This window comes from Panthera pardus, unplaced genomic scaffold (genome assembly GCF_024362965.1).
Source record: "Panthera pardus isolate Hobbes unplaced genomic scaffold, ASM2436296v1 HiC_scaffold_13, whole genome shotgun sequence".
NCBI classification, from domain to species: Eukaryota; Metazoa; Chordata; class Mammalia; order Carnivora; family Felidae; genus Panthera; species Panthera pardus.
Window position 1 is genome coordinate 32,441,890 of NW_026526688.1, and position 6,000 is coordinate 32,447,889.

A 6,000-nucleotide genomic window follows, 5' to 3' on the forward strand; every position below is an offset into this window, starting at 1 on the left:
AATATTAATAGCACTAACCGGTAACAATAACAATGATAATCACCAATACAGCGAAAATGCTCAACTTCCGGTCTGCGTCCTATGCAGTAACAGAAAGAGTGTGAGCGCAGGAAATTCACAGACCTGAGTTCAAGTCCCACCTCCAGCCTTCACTTATAACTGTGTAACTGTCAGAAAGTTACCTTTAGGAGCCGTCATTTTCCCATCTGTAAAACTGGTGACAAGAAGACCTCTGTGCCAAGATTCTTTTCCTGCCAAGACTGTTGCGAGGTTGAAAGAAAATAAAGAATGTGAAAGTGGCCGACACAGTTACGTGTTCAACACTATACATTTTTTCTTTCTTTCTCCTCAGCCTTAGATAAAAATTAACATGTGTTGATCTGGAAAAAACACCCATCAGCTCTTTTCTTACAACTCCTCCCTGCCAGCATGGAAAAGAGGCTTATTAATTAGTCCATGTTTGTGAAACTCTCGGAAGATGAAAAGCACTGGGTGTGGAACAACACCATTTACATCACAATACATGAGTTGGCGGCTCCTTCAACTGGATCTGCTTACAACGTAAGGGAGTCCTAATAGATGCGCTCCAGTCTTTCAAAAATCAGTGTGGGAGTCTTTGGAAAAGCCCTGGGTCTGCAGGCTGCACTACAGCCTGTTCTGAGCAGTAGGCAGGCAATTCGGGACAGGCAATATTATAGATAATCCTCTAATAGCCAGGGCAATGGGAAACCAATAAAAGGAGGTCAAAAGTTGATCTGATTGAAATCTACAAATCACCCGTAAGTCCCCTTCAGTGACAACTTCTACCAACAAGAAGGATAGCTGGCCCATTTTGGTTTCACATTTTCTCCTTGCCCTTGTAGATCTTGGAATATAGAAAAAGATCGATTCTAAATGGATAAAAGCAGTATTCCTCAAGCGAGGGTTCATACGTCCCTGGGGGAGGAGCGTGATGTTCTATGGGAGGACTTGGGGCTTGTGGGTCTCACACTGGTCTCTAATATTTCGTTCCCCTCTGCTTCTGGTCACATAGAAAGATCGCGGTGTCCCATCTTGTTTCAGCAAAACAACACCATCCATTACTGTAAATTCATGTTGTGAATATCCAATTTATTGATTTTGTGATTTTGATGGCCTTTGTGAATTATTTTTATTTAAAACAAGCATATATGAAAGCATAAGTATTCGATCTTAAAGTCTAGTTCTGTGCAAATTTTACAATTTTAGTATACGTAACTTAAGAAACACTGTAGCCTCTTAAAGATTTTTTTCTGAAACACATTACTCAAATTTGAGAAGCCTATGGCAATGAGAAAGAGGAGGAAAAGGTCTGGTAATCTACAGATTGGGTCATCATTCCTTGAATTATCAAGACTTGGCTGAATGTTAATTCCTGTGTTCTGTAATTCAGCATCAATAAAAGAAATCTCCATGTATTATTCCAGTATTTCATTTTTGCCTCTGAATTATGTTCATATCCACAAATCTCAGCCAAGGACCTATTGAATAATTGTCCCCACATGTAACATTTTCCTGGTCATGTTTTCCTTGCCTTGGTTCTATGAAATATAGAAATGTGTTTCTAATTATTAGCAAAACCACCTGGTAACTGCACTGTATCATCTCAATAATATGACTCATTTATACAGTGTGGCAGAACTCAGAGTCATCTTTGACACCATCCGAGAAAAATTAGTTACCAAAATGACCTCACGTAGCACAGGCTCACCTATAACCAAGGTGATCATATTTTGTAGGGCACATATCAGGACTTGGGATTTGACAAGCAGAGATGTATCTGAAACGGGTTGTCGTGGAAAATCCAGGACGTACAGAGTTCTACGGTATAAGCCATGAAAATCACCTACGACGTGATGCTGCAGTGCCTTCACTTTCTTATTTTTGAAAACTGAAAGCCACAGGTTCTTGTCTTCACCGTCCTTATGTATGTGTGGGCTGAGACCCAAGAATCTATCGCTTCCCTGAGTTCACTAAGGTGGGCAAGAGGTGAGAACAGAAATCAAACCAGCTCTTCTGGGAAACTTACCCTGACTTCGCAAGGAAACCAGAAAGAAATCTCTTCCTGTATAATAAGCCTTGTAAAAATTGGTCCTTTCTTCAGGCTTAGCAGCGTTGGCATAGCTATGGTAGAGAAGGCGGTGTGCCCAGAAGCTTGGGGAAATGCTCACGCCTCAGGCTAAACTTCTCTTCTATGTTGAATCATATTGTACCGGTCAAAGGACCCAAGTTTGTCAGCAGATGCGAATTTGCATAGCATATAGTTTTCATTCCGGTTACTGTTGTCTTTCCTTAATTGTTTGCGCTTTGGGTTAAGGAGGAATGTCAGAGAGTGGAAGAAAAGAGAAAATGAAGAGAGAACACAGTATGCATTTGATCTCTTTTTTTTTTTTTTTATTGAGGGATAGTTGACATACAACATTTTGTTGGCTTCGGGTGTACAACATAATGATTCGATATTTGTATATATTATGAAATGATCACCACCGTGAGTCTAGTCAACATCTGTCACCACACAGAGTTACAAAAATTTTTTTCTTGTGATGAGAACTTTTAAGATTTACTCTCTTAGTGACTTTCAAATATGCCATACAATACACATTTGATCTTAAAACAAGAACAGAGGAAGAATTTTCTAGCATGGCGGGTTTTGCTGGCATGGAGCAGAGTGCCATGCTGGAGAAAAGTTCAGTTAAGTAAATTCTCAGAGGCGATAGGCACAAGCAGGAGAAGTCCCACTGAGGTTCTGCCCTGTAGGACACATTTCGATGTGGGGAATGAAGAGAGGGCTGTCCCTTTGTGGGAGCACAAGATATACGATTGATGGCATCCATTCTTCAGAAATGACAGCAGAACATGGAGCCTCACCTTGACATTCATCAGCATGGCAGAAGAGAAGGAGCCTGTGGGAAAGGCAGCATGTGCAGGAAGCAGGGAAGGAGGAAAGGAGGTGCAAAGCCTTAGGCAAAATGCTTCAGGTCCCTCATACAGGTGCCGGGTTCTTTCTGCCTAACAGAGGACTGTGTTGGCAATAGAAAGACAAGAGGGGATACATCTGGGAAGGGTGCTTTCCCCAACACGCTCTAGCCTAGTTTTCTAACAACAAAAGACTTCAACAGCTGTAACCAAGAAATCTACCGAAATATGCCAATGCCCTTTTGTGGTGTCCTTTCTGAAGCGCCAGTGGGAATACCAGGTGAAAATGCTTGAGGATTCTCTCACTTCCCAGCCAAGCTTCCCGCATTCAGGACCTTCACAAGGCTTTTCTTCGACCTGGCAAGGTTTAGTCATGTGCGTGTGATGCGGTATCAGGCTCTCTAACACACATACGACATGTGACATCTAAAGAGGGCAGCGGGGCTGCAAGGGAAGGACTTAGAATCGGGAGGACGGTTCGCAAATCTGTTTGTCTATGGATTGAATATGTCAGTTCTTGGCCTGTCTGGGACTCTGCTGTGTTCTGCAAAATGGACCAACTCCTCCTTACTTTGTGCGGTTGTGATAAGAATCACATGTGACTCCTGTGAATACCCCTAGCACAGAGCAGAACTCAGTGCTCTTGAACGTGAATCAAGGAATGGGCTTATGTTACAGAGTGACTTTTTCAATTCTGGTATATTGATAAATAACAGATCATCAGTAAGCAATTAGAGAAAAGCCTTGCTAAAGATGGTTGGATTTGAAGATTGAAAGAATTAGACTAGAGGTAGCTTGGTCCCTTTCCCTCTCATAACCTTGACGGCAAAGAAAGAGAGATAAATCTGAGAGAAAAAGTGTGTAAAGACCTTGGGGTGATGGAACTGTTCTCAAATTAGGTTGTGGTGATAGGGGCCCAACTTTAGTAAATAAATAGACTAAAGTGATTGAGCTGTGCACTTAGTGGCTGTGTGTATCAATTCGTTTGGGCTACACTACCTATTTATCCAACCAAACACTTACCGAGGTGTTGCTGTGAAGGTATTTTATGGATGTGGTTAACATCTACCATCAGTTAAAAGGACTTCCTTGTGATAATATGGATGGGCCTTGTGAAACCCATTGAAAAGCCTTAATAAGAGCAAACACCAAAGATTCCAGGAAAAGAAATTCTGCCTCGATATTGTGACACCGAACTGATGCTTGTTTCCAGCCTGCTGGGCTGCCCTGGAAGATTCAGACTTGCCAGCCCCCACAATTGTATGAGTCGACTCCTTAAAATAAATGTCTCCCTCTCTCTCCATATACGTATTAGTGATGTGCCTCCGGAGAACCCTGATGAAAAGTAGACTTAACGCAAGTCGATTTTATTGTATGTGAATTCTCTCTCAATAAAGTGCTTATTTCTAAACTACATACTGTGGGATTCCATTCTTATAAAATTCTAGAAACAGCAAACTGATCTATAGAGACAGGAAGCAGACCAGGGGTTGCTGGGGGTTGAGGGGAAGATTAGAGAGGAACATGGGTCATAGAGATATTCACTAGCTTGACTGCGGTAATGGTTATGTGGGTGTTTACGTATGTCAAAGCTCGTCAGAGAGCACACTTTACGTTTTCATAGTCTCTTTTTTCTTTTTCTTAAAACAGACTCTTTAAAAAATTTTTTTTTGAAGTTTATTTATTTCGAGAGAGAGCGGGGGAGGAGCAGAGAGAGAGACAGAGGGAAAAAGAGATCCTAAGCAGGCTCCACAGTGTCAGCATGGAGCCCAGTGCAGGGCTCGAACCCACAGACCGCATGATCATCACCTGAGCCAAAACCAGGAGTCAGACACCTTAACCGATTGAGTCACCCAGGCACCCCGTACATATAGTTTACCGTATGTCAATTATATACTTCATAAGATGGTTTAAAAGAGAGAGAGAAAGATGAAGAGACACAAAGAGACACAGAAAGATAAATCCAAGGGAAGAAGTGTCTAAGCCTTAGAGCGGCCTACATGGCTGTTTTGTTCCCCCTTCCTCCTGCTCCCCACTTTGCTGTACTTAGGCTGTACAAATAACACAGGCGATGGAAAGGAGCACTTCTCTCCCACTCTCAAGAATGCTGGAGGCATCCCATTCCCCTTCTAATTCAGGCGAAGATGCCAGAAAGGGCTGCTCCCTGAACGCACAGTGAGCCCATCCATGACAGGAAGTGAAGTAGAAAAAATGTCAGAGTGCTGTCTGCTCTGATCAGAAACACTGTTGATAAAGGTAAAGGATGTTGTCCACCGGGGAATCCATCTTTATCTTAGAACCCACATTTTGTCCAAAAGGAGTGGAAGACAGCACCTGCCTCCTCACCACGGCCCCGGGACGGCCAGCCAGACAGCACAGAGCTTCCGGAATCGACTGAGTTGAGACACTACAGGGTTCAGGAAACAGAAAGAGCTGTTTCCCTCTCCCCGAGAGGAGGAAGCAAGGAGCAGTTTGTGGAGCGCATGGGGATTGACCACACTTCTGCTCAGACAGGGCCTTGAGCAAGGACGCTGGCAGAGGCTGAGGAAGAGTAGCCAGGTATGTCCCCTGATAGACAAGGACAGGGAACTGCAGCGACTCTATAACTTGGGAAGATAAATCTGGTCACGACCAGCACGGAGATCCCCTTATCTGCACTTGCTAAGCATTTTGGTGATGAGGAAGTAAAACTCAATAGGACTTAGTATCACAAGCCGCCGGGAGATGTTTACAGCCTTCAACTCGGAGTCTACTCAACTGTGTGGCTTCAGCCATTCCCAGCGACACCTTTCTTGTCCACGTGACGTCTGGGGTTTAAAACCACTCACGAGCTTTTTGTAGGTACTACAGAACCATTTCAGGCAAGATTCTGGTGCCCAGAGGAAGCCGACAGGGAGACTGAGGAAGCTCCCAGGGCAGCCTGGTGCTCTCTGGGTGGGCTTCTCTCTCTGGGTGGCTCGCAGATACCTGGGGGCTTGAGCTGTGTTTTTGGAACGCACAAACCCTGGGATTACTTGAGCCTTCAGGACGCCTGGGGGTGGTCTAGCTCCAGGAGGATGTTGACTG